The sequence below is a fragment of the Calliopsis andreniformis genome, unplaced genomic scaffold, assembly GCF_051401765.1.
Source record: "Calliopsis andreniformis isolate RMS-2024a unplaced genomic scaffold, iyCalAndr_principal scaffold0052, whole genome shotgun sequence".
Lineage (NCBI taxonomy): Eukaryota > Metazoa > Arthropoda > Insecta > Hymenoptera > Andrenidae > Calliopsis > Calliopsis andreniformis.
In genome coordinates this window covers 4,316,800-4,331,810 of record NW_027480461.1, presented here as the reverse complement: position 1 = coordinate 4,331,810, position 15,011 = coordinate 4,316,800, and positions in this window count along the sequence as shown.

Below are 15,011 nucleotides of genomic sequence, written 5' to 3'. Positions count from 1 at the left end.
AGGTTGAAGTTTGAGGATTTAGGATTAATAATTGACGATTGTAGGTGGGGGATTGAGGACTGAAGATTGAGTATTGAGGACTGAGGAATGAGGGCTGAGGATTGAGGTTTGTGTATTGACGATTGAGGATTGAGGATTGAGGATTGATGATTGAGGATTGAAGGTTGAGGATTGAGGATTGAGGATTGAGGATTGAAGATTGAGGATTGATGATTGAAGATTGAGGATTGAGAATTGAGGATTGAGTATTGAGGATTGGGGATTGAGGATTGAGGATCGAGTATTGAGGATGGAGGATGAGGGCTCAGGGTTGAGGATTGAGGTTTGAGTATTGCATCCTGAGAATTCAGGGTAATCTATTGAGTATTGTGAATTGAGTATTGATGGTTGAGTATTCAGGATTGAGGATTGAGGATTGAGGATTGAAGATTGAGAATTGAGGATTGAGGATTGAGGATTGAAGATTGAGGTTTTGGTATTGAGGATTGAAGAATGAGGATTGAGAATTGAGGATTGAGGATTGAGGATTGAAGATTGAGTATTGAGGATTGGGGATTGAGGATTGAGGATGGAGTATTGAAGATTGAGGATTGATGATTGAGGATTGAGGATTGAGGATTGAGGATTGAGTATTGAAGATTGAGGATTGAGGATTGAGGATTGAACATTGAGGACTGAGTGCTGAGGGTTGAGTGATGAGAATTGATGTTTGTGAATATAGATTTGAAGATTGCAGATTGAGTATTGAGTATTGAAAACTGCGAACTGACGATATTCTATTGAGGATTGAGGATTGACAACTGATTGTTGAGGACTGAGGGCTGAAGATTTAGGATTCAGGACTGAGGATTTAGAATTGAGGTTTGAGGACAGAGGATTGAGGATTGAAGATTGAGTATTGAGGATTGAAGATTGAGGATTGAGGATTGACGATTGAGGATTGAGGATTGAGGATTGAGGATTGAGGATTGACGATGAGGACTGAGGGTTGGGTATTGACGTTTGAGGTCTGAGGATTGAGGGTTGAGGATTGAGAATTGTGGATTGGGGATTGAGGATTGAAGATTGAGGTTTTGGTATTGACGATTGAAGAATGAGGATTGAGAATTGAGGATTGAGGATTGAGGATTGAAGATTGAGTATTGAGGATTGAAGATTGAGGATTAAGGATTGAGGATTGAGGGTTGAGGGTTGAGGATTGAGGATTGAAGATTAAATATTGAGGATTGACGATTGAGGATTGAGGACTGAGGATTGAGGTTTGGGGAATGATGATTGAGGATTGAGGATTGAGGATTGAGGATTGAGGATTGAGTATTGAAGATTGAGTATTCATGACTGAGGATTGAGGACTGAGGTTTGAGGATTGAGGATTGCGGATTGAAGATTGAGTATTGAGGATTGAAGGTTGAGGATTAAGGATCGAGTATTGAGGATGGAGGATGAGGGCTGAGGGTTGAGGATTGAGGTTTGAGTATTGCATCCTGAGAATTCAGGGTAATCTATTGAGTATTGTGAATTGAGTATTGATGGTTGAGTATTGCGGATTGAGGATTGAGGATTGAGGATTGAGGATTGAGGATTGAGTATTGAAGATTGAGGATTGATGATTGAGGAGTGAGGATTGAGGATTGTGTATTGAGAATTGAGGATGAGGTCTGAGTGTTGAGGATTGAGGTTTGGAAAATGAGGATTGAGGATTGAGGATTGAGGATTGAGGATTGAGGATTGAGGATTGAGGACTGAGTATTGAAGATTGAGTATTCATGACTCAGGATTGAGTATTGAGGATTGAGTATTGAGGATTGAAGATTGAAGATTGAGTATTGAGGATTGCAGATTGAGGATTGAGGATTGAGGATTGAGTATTGAGGATGGAGGATGAGAGCTGAGGGTTGAGGATTGAGGTTTGAGTATTGAACCCGAGAATTCAGGATATTCTATTGAGTATTGAGAATTGAGGATTGATGGTTGAGTATTGAGGATTGAGGTTTGAGGATTGAGGATTGAGTATTGAAGATTGAGGATTGATGATTGAGGATTGAGTATTGAGGATTGAGGATTGAGTATTGAAGATTGAGGATTAAATATTGAGGATTGAAGATTGAGGATTGAGGATTGAGAATTGATGTTTCTGGATAGCGATTTGAAGATTGCAGATTGAGTATTGAGTATTGAAAACTGAGAATTGACGATATTCTATTGAGGATTGAGGATTGACAACTGATTATTGAGGACTGAGGGCTGAAGATTGAGGATTCAGGACTGAGGATTCAGAATTGAGGTTTGAGGACAGAGGATTGAGGATTGAAGATTGAGTATTGAGGATTGAAGATTGAGGATTGAGGATTGAAGATTGAGATTTGAGGATTGAAGGTTGAGGATTCAGGATTGAGGATTGAGTATTGAGGATTGAGGATTGAGGATTGAAGATTAAATATTGAGGATTGAAGATTGAGGATTGAGGATTGAGAATTGATGTTTGTGGATAGCGATTTGAAGATTGCAGATTGAGTATTGAGTATTGAAAACTGAGAATTGACGATATTCTATTGAGGATTGAGGATTGACAACAGATTATTGAGGACTGAGGGCTGAAGATTGAGGATTCAGGACTGAGGATTCAGAATTGAGGTTTGAGGACTGAGGATTGAGGTTTGGGGAATGATGATTGAGGATTGAGGATTGAGGATTGAGGATTGAGGATTGAGTATTGAAGATTGAGTATTCATGACTGAGGATTGAGGACTGAGGATTGAGGATTGAGGATTGAGGATTGAGGATTGAGGACTGAAGATTGAGGATTGAGAATTGAGGATTGAGGGTTGATTACTGAGGGTTGACGATTGAGGGTTGAGGATAGAGTGTTGAGGATTGAAGATTGAGGATTGATGATTGATGATTGAAGATTGAGGATTGAGTATTGAGGATTGAGGATTGAGGTTTGAGGACTGAGGATTGAGGATTGAAGATTGAGTATTGGGGATTGAAGGCTGAGGATTGAGTATTGAGGATTGAGGATTGACGAAGAGGGCTGAGGGTTGAGGATAGAACTTTGAGGACTGAGGACTGAGGATTGAGGATTGAGAATTGAGGAATGAGGATGAGGTCTGAGGCTTGAGGGTTGTGGATTGAGGATTGAGGACTGAGGATTGAGGATTGTGGATTGAGGATTGATGGTTCAGGATTGAGGATTGACGATTGAGGATTGAGGATTGAGTGTCGTGGACTGACGATTGAGGATTGAGGGTTGAAGATTGAGGATTTAGGACAGACGATTGAAGATTGAGGACTGAGTATTCAAAACTGAGAATTGAGGATATTCTACTGAGGAATGAAAATTGAGGATTGAGGATTGAGGACTGAGTATTCAGTGTTGAGGATTGAATGTTGAGGTTTGAGGATTGACGATTGAGAATTGAGGATTGGGGATTGAGGATTGAGGATTGATGGCTGAGGATTGAGCATTGACGGTTGAGGATTGAGGATTGATGATTGAAGATTGAGGATTGAGGACACAGTATTGAGGATTGAGCGTTGAGGATTGAGTGTTGAGGATGGAAGATTGAGGATTGAGGATTGATGATTGAGGATTGAGGATTGAGGATTGAGGATTGAGGGTTGATTACTGATGGCTGAGGATTGAGGATCGGGGATTGAATATTGAGGATTGATGATTGATGATTGAAGATTGAGGACAGTGGATTCAGGACTCAGGGGTGAGGTTTGAGTACATAGAATTTATGATTGACAGTTGAATATTGAGTGTAGAGGCTTGAGGTCTGAGAATACAGGGTCGAGTATTGAGGATTGAGGATTGAAGATTGAGGATTGATGATTGATGATTCAAGGTCGAGGACTGAGGATTGAGGATCGATTATTGAGGCTTGAGGAATGAGGATTGAGGTTTGAGGACGGAGGATTGAGGATTGAGGATTGAGGATTGAGGATTGAGGATTGAAGATTGAATATTGATGACTGAAGATTGAGGATTGAGGATTGAGTGTTGTGGTTTGAGGACGAGGACTGAGGGTTGAGTATTGATGTTTGAGGTCTGAGGATTGAGGATTGAGGTGTGAGAATTGAGGATTGAGGTTTGAGGACTGAGGATTGAGGATTGAGGATTGAGCATTGAGGATTGAAGATTGAGGATTGAGGATTGAGGATTGTGTATTGAGAATTGAGAATGAGGACTGAGGGCTGAGGATTGAGGATTGATGATTGAGGGTTGAGGATTGAGTATTGAGGATTGAGTATTGAGGATTGAGGATTGAAGATTGAGTATTGAGGATTGAAGATTGAGGATTGAGGATTGAGGTCTGAGTATTGACGATGAGGGCTGAAGGTTGAGGATTGAAGTTTGAGGCCTGAGGACTGAGGATTGAGGATTGAGAATTGAGGATTGAGGATTGAGGATTGAGGATTGAAGATTGAGGATTGGGTATTGAGGATTCGTGAATGAGGATTGAGTATTGAGGATTGAGGATTGAGGATTGAAGTTTGAGGTTTGAGGACTGAGGATTGAGGATTGAGGGTTGAAGATTGAAGATTGGGTATTGAGGATTGATCGCTGAGGATTGAGGATTGAGGATTGAGCATTGAGTATTGGGGATTGAAGGTTGAATATTGATGATTGAAGGTTGAGGATTGAGGATTGAGGGTTGTGGATTGAGGACGAGGACTGAGGGTTGAGTGTTGATGTTCGAGGTCTGAGGATTGAGCATTGTGGATTGAGAATTGAGGATTGAGGATTGAGGATTGAAGATTGAGGATTGGGTATTGAGGATTGAAGAATGAGGATTGAGGATTGAGTATTGAGGATTGAGGATTGAGGATTGAGGATTGAGGATTGAATATTGAGGATTGGGGACTGAGGATTGAGGATTGAGGATTGAGGATTGAGTATTGAGGATTGAGGATGGAAGGTTGAGTATTGAGGGTTGAAGATTGCGTATTGAGGTTTGAGGACTGAGGATTGAGCATTGAGGATTGAGGATTGAGGATTGAAGATTGAGGATTGAGGATTGAAGATTGTGTATTGAGGATAGAATATTGACGATTGAGGATTGAAGATTGAGGATTGGGGACTGAGGCTTGAGGGTTGAGTGATGAGAATTGATGATTGTGGATAGAGAGTTGAAGATTGGAGATTGAGTATTGAGTATTGAAAACTGTGAATTGAGGATATTCTATTGAGGGTTGAGGATTGACAACTAATTGTTCAGGACTCAGGTCTGAAGATTGAGGATTCAGGATTGAGGATACAGGATTGAACTTTGAGGACTGAGGATTGAGGATTGAGGATTGATGATTGAGGGTTGAGGGTCAAGGATTGAATATTGAGGATTGAGGATTGAGGATTGATGATTGCGGATTGAGGACTGAGTCTTGAGGATAGAGTGTTGAGAATTGATGTTTGGGAACTGATATTTGAAGACTGTAGGTTGAGGATTGAGTATTGAAAACTGAGAATTGAGGATTTTCTATTGAGGGCTGAGAATTGAGGATTGAGGATTGAGGATTGAGGATTGAGGATTGAGGATTGTAGGTTGTGGATTGAGGATTGACTATTGAGGATTGAGGATTGAGGATTGAGGTTTGAGGAATGAAGGATGAGGTTTGTGTATTCATGTTTCAAGATTGAGGATTGAGGTTGAAGGTTGGGGATTTAGGATTGATAATTGAGGATTGAGGCTTGGGGATTGAGTACTGAAAATTGAGTGTCGAGTATTGAGGATTGAGGATTGAGGATTGAGGTTTGTGGACGGAGGATTGAGGATTGAGGATTGTGGATTGAGGATTGAGGATTGCGGATAAGGGATTGAAGAATGGGTATTGAGGATTGTGGACTCAGGGTTGTGGATTGAGGGTTGACGATTGAGGTTTGAGGATTGAGGACTGAGAATTGTGTATTCATGTTCAAGATTGAGGATTGAGGTTGAAGATTGCGGATTTAGGATTGATAATTGAGGATTGTGGATTGGGGATTGAGGATTGAAGATTGAGTGTCGTGGACTGAGGATAGAGGATTGAGGTTTGAAGATTGAGGATTGAGGACTGACGATTGAAGGTTGAGGACTGAGTATTGAAAACTGAGAATTGAGGATATTCTATTGAGGATTGAAAATTGAGTATTGAGGATTGCGGATTGAGGATTAAGGGTTGAGGTTTGAAGGTTGAGGTTTGAGGATTGACGACTGCGGAATGAGGATTCGGGATTGAGAATTGAGTATTGATGGTTGGTGATTGTGGATTGACGATTGAGGATTGAGGATTGAGGATTGAAGATTGAGGATTGAGGATAGAAGACAGAGGATTGAGCATTGAGGATTGAGTGTTGAGGATTGAAGATTGAGGATTGAGAATTGACGATTGAGGATTGGGGATTGAGGATTGATGGTTGAGGATTGAGGATTGACGATTGAGGATTGTAGGTTGAGGATTGAGGATTGACTATTGAGGATTGAGGATTGAAGATTGAGTGTCGTGGACAGAGGATTGAGGATTGAGGATTGATGTTTGAAGATTGAGGATTGAGGACTGACGATTGAAGGTTGAGGACTGAGTATTGAAAACTGAGAATTGAGGATATTCTATTGAGGATTGAAGATTGAGGATTGAGGATTGAGGATTGAGGATTAAGGGCTGAGGTTTGAAGGTTGAGGTTTGAGGATTGACGACCGCGGATTGAGGATTGGAGATTGAGAATTGAGTATTGATGTTTGAGGATTGAGGATTGACGATTGAGGATTGAGGATTGAGGATTGAGGATTGAGGATTGAGGATTGAGGATTGAGGATAGAAGATTGAGGGTTGAGCATTGAGTATTGAGTGTTGAGGATTGCAGATTGAGGATTGAGAATTGACGATTGAGGATTGGGGATTGAGGATCGATGGTTGAGGATTGAGGATTGACCATTGAGGATTGTATGTTGAGGATTGAGGATTGACTATTGAGTATTGAGGGTTGAAGATTGATTGCCGTGGACAGAGGATTGAGGATTGAGGGTTGGAGATTGAGGATTGAGGATAGAAGATTGAGGGTTGAGCATTGAGTATTGAGTGTTGAGGATTGAAGATTGAGGATTGAGAATTGACGATTGAGGATTGAGGATTGAGGATTGAGGATTGAGAATGGATGATGGAGGATTGAGGATTGAGGGTTGATTACTGAGGGTTGAGGATTGAGGGTTGAGGACTGCGGACTGAGGATTGAGGATTGCGGATAAAGGATTGAGGATTGAGTATTGAGGATTGATGGCTCAGGGTTGAGGATTGAGGATTGACGATTGAGGTTTGAGTATTGAAGATTGAGAATTGTGTATTCATGTTTCAAGATTGAGGATTGAGGTTGAAGTTTGAGGATTTAGGATTAATAATTGACGATTGTAGGTGGGGGATTGAGGACTGAAGATTGAGTATTGAGGACTGAGGAATGAGGGCTGAGGATTGAGGTTTGTGTATTGACGATTGAGGATTGAGGATTGAGGATTGATGATTGAGGATTGAAGATTGAGGATTGAGGATTGAGGATTGAGGATTGAAGATTGAGGATTGATGATTGAAGATTGAGGATTGAGAATTGAGGATTGAGTATTGAGGATTGGGGATTGAGGATTGAGGATCGAGTATTGAGGATGGAGGATGAGGGCTCAGGGTTGAGGATTGAGGTTTGAGTATTGCATCCTGAGAATTCAGGGTAATCTATTGAGTATTGTGAATTGAGTATTGATGGTTGAGTATTCAGGATTGAGGATTGAGGATTGAGGATTGAAAATTGAGAATTGAGGATTGAGGATTGAGGATTGAAGATTGAGGTTTTGGTATTGAGGATTGAAGAATGAGGATTGAGAATTGAGGATTGAGGATTGAGGATTGAAGATTGAGTATTGAGGATTGGGGATTGAGGATTGAGGATGGAGTATTGAAGATTGAGGATTGATGATTGAGGATTGAGGATTGAGGATTGAGGATTGAGTATTGAAGATTGAGGATTGAGGATTGAGGATTGAACATTGAGGACTGAGTGCTGAGGGTTGAGTGATGAGAATTGATGTTTGTGAATATAGATTTGAAGATTGCAGATTGAGTATTGAGTATTGAAAACTGCGAACTGACGATATTCTATTGAGGATTGAGGATTGACAACTGATTGTTGAGGACTGAGGGCTGAAGATTTAGGATTCAGGACTGAGGATTTAGAATTGAGGTTTGAGGACAGAGGATTGAGGATTGAAGATTGAGTATTGAGGATTGAAGATTGAGGATTGAGGATTGACGATTGAGGATGGAGGATTGAGGATTGAGGATTGAGGATTGACGATGAGGGCTGAGGGTTGAGGTGTGAGGTTTGGGGACTGAGGACTGAGGATTGAGGATTGAGAATTGAGGATTGAGGATTGAGGACTGAAGATTGAGGATTGGGTATTGAGGATTGAAGAATGAGGATTGAGGATTGAGGATTGAGTACTGAGGATTGAAGATTGAGTATTGAGGATTGAAGATTGACGATTGAGGATTGAGGATTGAGGATTGAGGATTGAGGATTGAGGATTGAAGATTAAATATTGAGGATTGAACATTGAGGATTGAGGGTTGAGGGTTGAGGTTTGGGGAATGATGATTGAGGATTGAGGATTGACCATTGAGTATTGAGGATTGAGGATTGAGGACTGAGGATTGAGGATTGAAGATTGAATATTGATGACTGAAGATTCAGGATTGATGATTGAGTGTTGTGGATTGAGGACGAGGACTGAGGGTTGGGTATTGACGTTTGAGGTCTGAGGATTGAGGGTTGAGGATTGAGAATTGTGGATTGGGGATTGAGGATTGAAGATTGAGGTTTTGGTATTGACGATTGAAGAATGAGGATTGAGAATTGAGGATTGAGGATTGAGGATTGAAGATTGAGTATTGAGGATTGAAGATTGAGGATTAAGGATTGAGGATTGAGGGTTGAGGGTTGAGGATTGAGGATTGAAGATTAAATATTGAGGATTGACGATTGAGGATTGAGGACTGAGGATTGAGGTTTGGGGAATGATGATTGAGGATTGAGGATTGAGGATTGAGGATTGAGGATTGAGTATTGAAGATTGAGTATTCATGACTGAGGATTGAGGACTGAGGTTTGAGGATTGAGGATTGCGGATTGAAGATTGAGTATTGAGGATTGAAGGTTGAGGATTAAGGATCGAGTATTGAGGATGGAGGATGAGGGCTGAGGGTTGAGGATTGAGGTTTGAGTATTGCATCCTGAGAATTCAGGGTAATCTATTGAGTATTGTGAATTGAGTATTGATGGTTGAGTATTGCGGATTGAGGATTGAGGATTGAGGATTGAGGATTGAGGATTGAGTATTGAAGATTGAGGATTGATGATTGAGGAGTGAGGATTGAGGATTGTGTATTGAGAATTGAGGATGAGGTCTGAGTGTTGAGGATTGAGGTTTGGAAAATGAGGATTGAGGATTGAGGATTGAGGATTGAGGATTGAGGATTGAGGATTGAGGACTGAGTATTGAAGATTGAGTATTCATGACTCAGGATTGAGTATTGAGGATTGAGTATTGAGGATTGAAGATTGAAGATTGAGTATTGAGGATTGCAGATTGAGGATTGAGGATTGAGGATTGAGTATTGAGGATGGAGGATGAGAGCTGAGGGTTGAGGATTGAGGTTTGAGTATTGAACCCGAGAATTCAGGATATTCTATTGAGTATTGAGAATTGAGGATTGATGGTTGAGTATTGAGGATTGAGGTTTGAGGATTGAGGATTGAGTATTGAAGATTGAGGATTGATGATTGAGGATTGAGTATTGAGGATTGAGGATTGAGTATTGAAGATTGAGGATTAAATATTGAGGATTGAAGATTGAGGATTGAGGATTGAGAATTGATGTTTCTGGATAGCGATTTGAAGATTGCAGATTGAGTATTGAGTATTGAAAACTGAGAATTGACGATATTCTATTGAGGATTGAGGATTGACAACTGATTATTGAGGACTGAGGGCTGAAGATTGAGGATTCAGGACTGAGGATTCAGAATTGAGGTTTGAGGACAGAGGATTGCGGATTGAAGATTGAGTATTGAGGATTGAAGATTGAGGATTGAGGATTGAAGATTGAGATTTGAGGATTGAAGGTTGAGGATTCAGGATTGAGGATTGAGTATTGAGGATTGAGGATTGAGGATTGAAGATTAAATATTGAGGATTGAAGATTGAGGATTGAGGATTGAGAATTGATGTTTGTGGATAGCGATTTGAAGATTGCAGATTGAGTATTGAGTATTGAAAACTGAGAATTGACGATATTCTATTGAGGATTGAGGATTGACAACAGATTATTGAGGACTGAGGGCTGAAGATTGAGGATTCAGGACTGAGGATTCAGAATTGAGGTTTGAGGACTGAGGATTGAGGTTTGGGGAATGATGATTGAGGATTGAGGATTGAGGATTGAGGATTGAGGATTGAGTATTGAAGATTGAGTATTCATGACTGAGGATTGAGGACTGAGGATTGAGGATTGAGGATTGAGGATTGAGGATTGAGGACTGAAGATTGAGGATTGAGAATTGAGGATTGAGGGTTGATTACTGAGGGTTGACGATTGAGGGTTGAGGATAGAGTGTTGAGGATTGAAGATTGAGGATTGATGATTGATGATTGAAGATTGAGGATTGAGTATTGAGGATTGAGGATTGAGGTTTGAGGACTGAGGATTGAGGATTGAAGATTGAGTATTGGGGATTGAAGGCTGAGGATTGAGTATTGAGGATTGAGGATTGACGAAGAGGGCTGAGGGTTGAGGATAGAACTTTGAGGACTGAGGACTGAGGATTGAGGATTGAGAATTGAGGAATGAGGATGAGGTCTGAGGCTTGAGGGTTGTGGATTGAGGATTGAGGACTGAGGATTGAGGATTGTGGATTGAGGATTGATGGTTCAGGATTGAGGATTGACGATTGAGGATTGAGGATTGAGTGTCGTGGACTGACGATTGAGGATTGAGGGTTGAAGATTGAGGATTTAGGACAGACGATTGAAGATTGAGGACTGAGTATTCAAAACTGAGAATTGAGGATATTCTACTGAGGAATGAAAATTGAGGATTGAGGATTGAGGACTGAGTATTCAGTGTTGAGGATTGAATGTTGAGGTTTGAGGATTGACGATTGAGAATTGAGGATTGGGGATTGAGGATTGAGGATTGATGGCTGAGGATTGAGCATTGACGGTTGAGGATTGAGGATTGATGATTGAAGATTGAGGATTGAGGACACAGTATTGAGGATTGAGCGTTGAGGATTGAGTGTTGAGGATGGAAGATTGAGGATTGAGGATTGATGATTGAGGATTGAGGATTGAGGATTGAGGATTGAGGGTTGATTACTGATGGCTGAGGATTGAGGATCGGGGATTGAATATTGAGGATTGATGATTGATGATTGAAGATTGAGGACAGTGGATTCAGGACTCAGGGGTGAGGTTTGAGTACATAGAATTTATGATTGACAGTTGAATATTGAGTGTAGAGGCTTGAGGTCTGAGAATACAGGGTCGAGTATTGAGGATTGAGGATTGAAGATTGAGGATTGATGATTGATGATTCAAGGTCGAGGACTGAGGATTGAGGATCGATTATTGAGGCTTGAGGAATGAGGATTGAGGTTTGAGGACGGAGGATTGAGGATTGAGGATTGAGGATTGAGGATTGAAGATTGAATATTGATGACTGAAGATTGAGGATTGAGGATTGAGTGTTGTGGTTTGAGGACGAGGACTGAGGGTTGAGTATTGATGTTTGAGGTCTGAGGATTGAGGATTGAGGTGTGAGAATTGAGGATTGAGGTTTGAGGACTGAGGATTGAGGATTGAGGATTGAGCATTGAGGATTGAAGATTGAGGATTGAGGATTGAGGATTGTGTATTGAGAATTGAGAATGAGGACTGAGGGCTGAGGATTGAGGATTGATGATTGAGGGTTGAGGATTGAGTATTGAGGATTGAGTATTGAGGATTGAGGATTGAAGATTGAGTATTGAGGATTGAAGATTGAGGATTGAGGATTGAGGTCTGAGTATTGACGATGAGGGCTGAAGGTTGAGGATTGAAGTTTGAGGCCTGAGGACTGAGGATTGAGGATTGAGAATTGAGGATTGAGGATTGAGGATTGAGGATTGAAGATTGAGGATTGGGTATTGAGGATTCGTGAATGAGGATTGAGTATTGAGGATTGAGGATTGAGGATTGAAGTTTGAGGTTTGAGGACTGAGGATTGAGGATTGAGGGTTGAAGATTGAAGATTGGGTATTGAGGATTGATCGCTGAGGATTGAGGATTGAGGATTGAGCATTGAGTATTGGGGATTGAAGGTTGAATATTGATGATTGAAGGTTGAGGATTGAGGATTGAGGGTTGTGGATTGAGGACGAGGACTGAGGGTTGAGTGTTGATGTTCGAGGTCTGAGGATTGAGCATTGTGGATTGAGAATTGAGGATTGAGGATTGAGGATTGAAGATTGAGGATTGGGTATTGAGGATTGAAGAATGAGGATTGAGGATTGAGTATTGAGGATTGAGGATTGAGGATTGAGGATTGAGGATTGAATATTGAGGATTGGGGACTGAGGATTGAGGATTGAGGATTGAGGATTGAGTATTGAGGATTGAGGATGGAAGGTTGAGTATTGAGGGTTGAAGATTGCGTATTGAGGTTTGAGGACTGAGGATTGAGCATTGAGGATTGAGGATTGAGGATTGAAGATTGAGGATTGAGGATTGAAGATTGTGTATTGAGGATAGAATATTGACGATTGAGGATTGAAGATTGAGGATTGGGGACTGAGGCTTGAGGGTTGAGTGATGAGAATTGATGATTGTGGATAGAGAGTTGAAGATTGGAGATTGAGTATTGAGTATTGAAAACTGTGAATTGAGGATATTCTATTGAGGGTTGAGGATTGACAACTAATTGTTCAGGACTCAGGTCTGAAGATTGAGGATTCAGGATTGAGGATACAGGATTGAACTTTGAGGACTGAGGATTGAGGATTGAGGATTGATGATTGAGGGTTGAGGGTCAAGGATTGAATATTGAGGATTGAGGATTGAGGATTGATGATTGCGGATTGAGGACTGAGTCTTGAGGATAGAGTGTTGAGAATTGATGTTTGGGAACTGATATTTGAAGACTGTAGGTTGAGGATTGAGTATTGAAAACTGAGAATTGAGGATTTTCTATTGAGGGCTGAGAATTGAGGATTGAGGATTGAGGATTGAGGATTGAGGATTGAGGATTGTAGGTTGTGGATTGAGGATTGACTATTGAGGATTGAGGATTGAGGATTGAGGTTTGAGGAATGAAGGATGAGGTTTGTGTATTCATGTTTCAAGATTGAGGATTGAGGTTGAAGGTTGGGGATTTAGGATTGATAATTGAGGATTGAGGCTTGGGGATTGAGTACTGAAAATTGAGTGTCGAGTATTGAGGATTGAGGATTGAGGATTGAGGTTTGTGGACGGAGGATTGAGGATTGAGGATTGTGGATTGAGGATTGAGGATTGCGGATAAGGGATTGAAGAATGGGTATTGAGGATTGTGGACTCAGGGTTGTGGATTGAGGGTTGACGATTGAGGTTTGAGGATTGAGGACTGAGAATTGTGTATTCATGTTCAAGATTGAGGATTGAGGTTGAAGATTGCGGATTTAGGATTGATAATTGAGGATTGTGGATTGGGGATTGAGGATTGAAGATTGAGTGTCGTGGACTGAGGATAGAGGATTGAGGTTTGAAGATTGAGGATTGAGGACTGACGATTGAAGGTTGAGGACTGAGTATTGAAAACTGAGAATTGAGGATATTCTATTGAGGATTGAAAATTGAGTATTGAGGATTGCGGATTGAGGATTAAGGGTTGAGGTTTGAAGGTTGAGGTTTGAGGATTGACGACTGCGGAATGAGGATTCGGGATTGAGAATTGAGTATTGATGGTTGGTGATTGTGGATTGACGATTGAGGATTGAGGATTGAGGATTGAAGATTGAGGATTGAGGATAGAAGACAGAGGATTGAGCATTGAGGATTGAGTGTTGAGGATTGAAGATTGAGGATTGAGAATTGACGATTGAGGATTGGGGATTGAGGATTGATGGTTGAGGATTGAGGATTGACGATTGAGGATTGTAGGTTGAGGATTGAGGATTGACTATTGAGGATTGAGGATTGAAGATTGAGTGTCGTGGACAGAGGATTGAGGATTGAGGGTTGAAGATTGAGGATTGACGACTGTCGATTGAAGATTGAGGACTGAGTATTGAAAACTGAGAATTGAGGTTATTCTATTGAGGATTGCATATTGAGGATTGAGGATTGAGGATTGAAGGTTGAGGTTTGTGGATTGACGATTGAGGATTGAGGATTGACGATTGAGGGTTGAGGTTTGAAGGTTGAGGGTTGAGGATTGAGGATTGAGGAATGATGATTAATGGTTGAGGATTGAGGATTGACGATTGAGGATTGAGGATTGAGGATTGAGCATTGAGGACTGAGCGTCGAGGATTGAAGATTGAGCATTGAGAATTGTTGATTGATGATTGAGGATTGAGGATTGAAGGTTGATTACTGAGGGTTGAGGATTGAGGGTTGAGGATTGAGAGTTGAGGATTGAAGATTGACGATTGATGATGGATGATTCAAGATTGAGTATTGACGATTGAGGATTGAGGACTGAGGATTGAGGACTGAGGATTGATGGTTGAGGATTGTGGATTGACGATTGAAGATTGAGGAGTGAGTATTGAAAACGGAGAATTGAGGATATTATATTGAGGATTGAAAATTGAGGATTGAGGATTGAGGATAGAGGATTGAGGATCGAGCATTGAGGATTGTGTGTTGAGGATTGAAGATTGAGGATTGATGATTGATGATTGAAGATTGAGGATTGAGGATTGAGGATTGAGGATTTAGCATTGAGGATTGAGGATTGAGGATTGA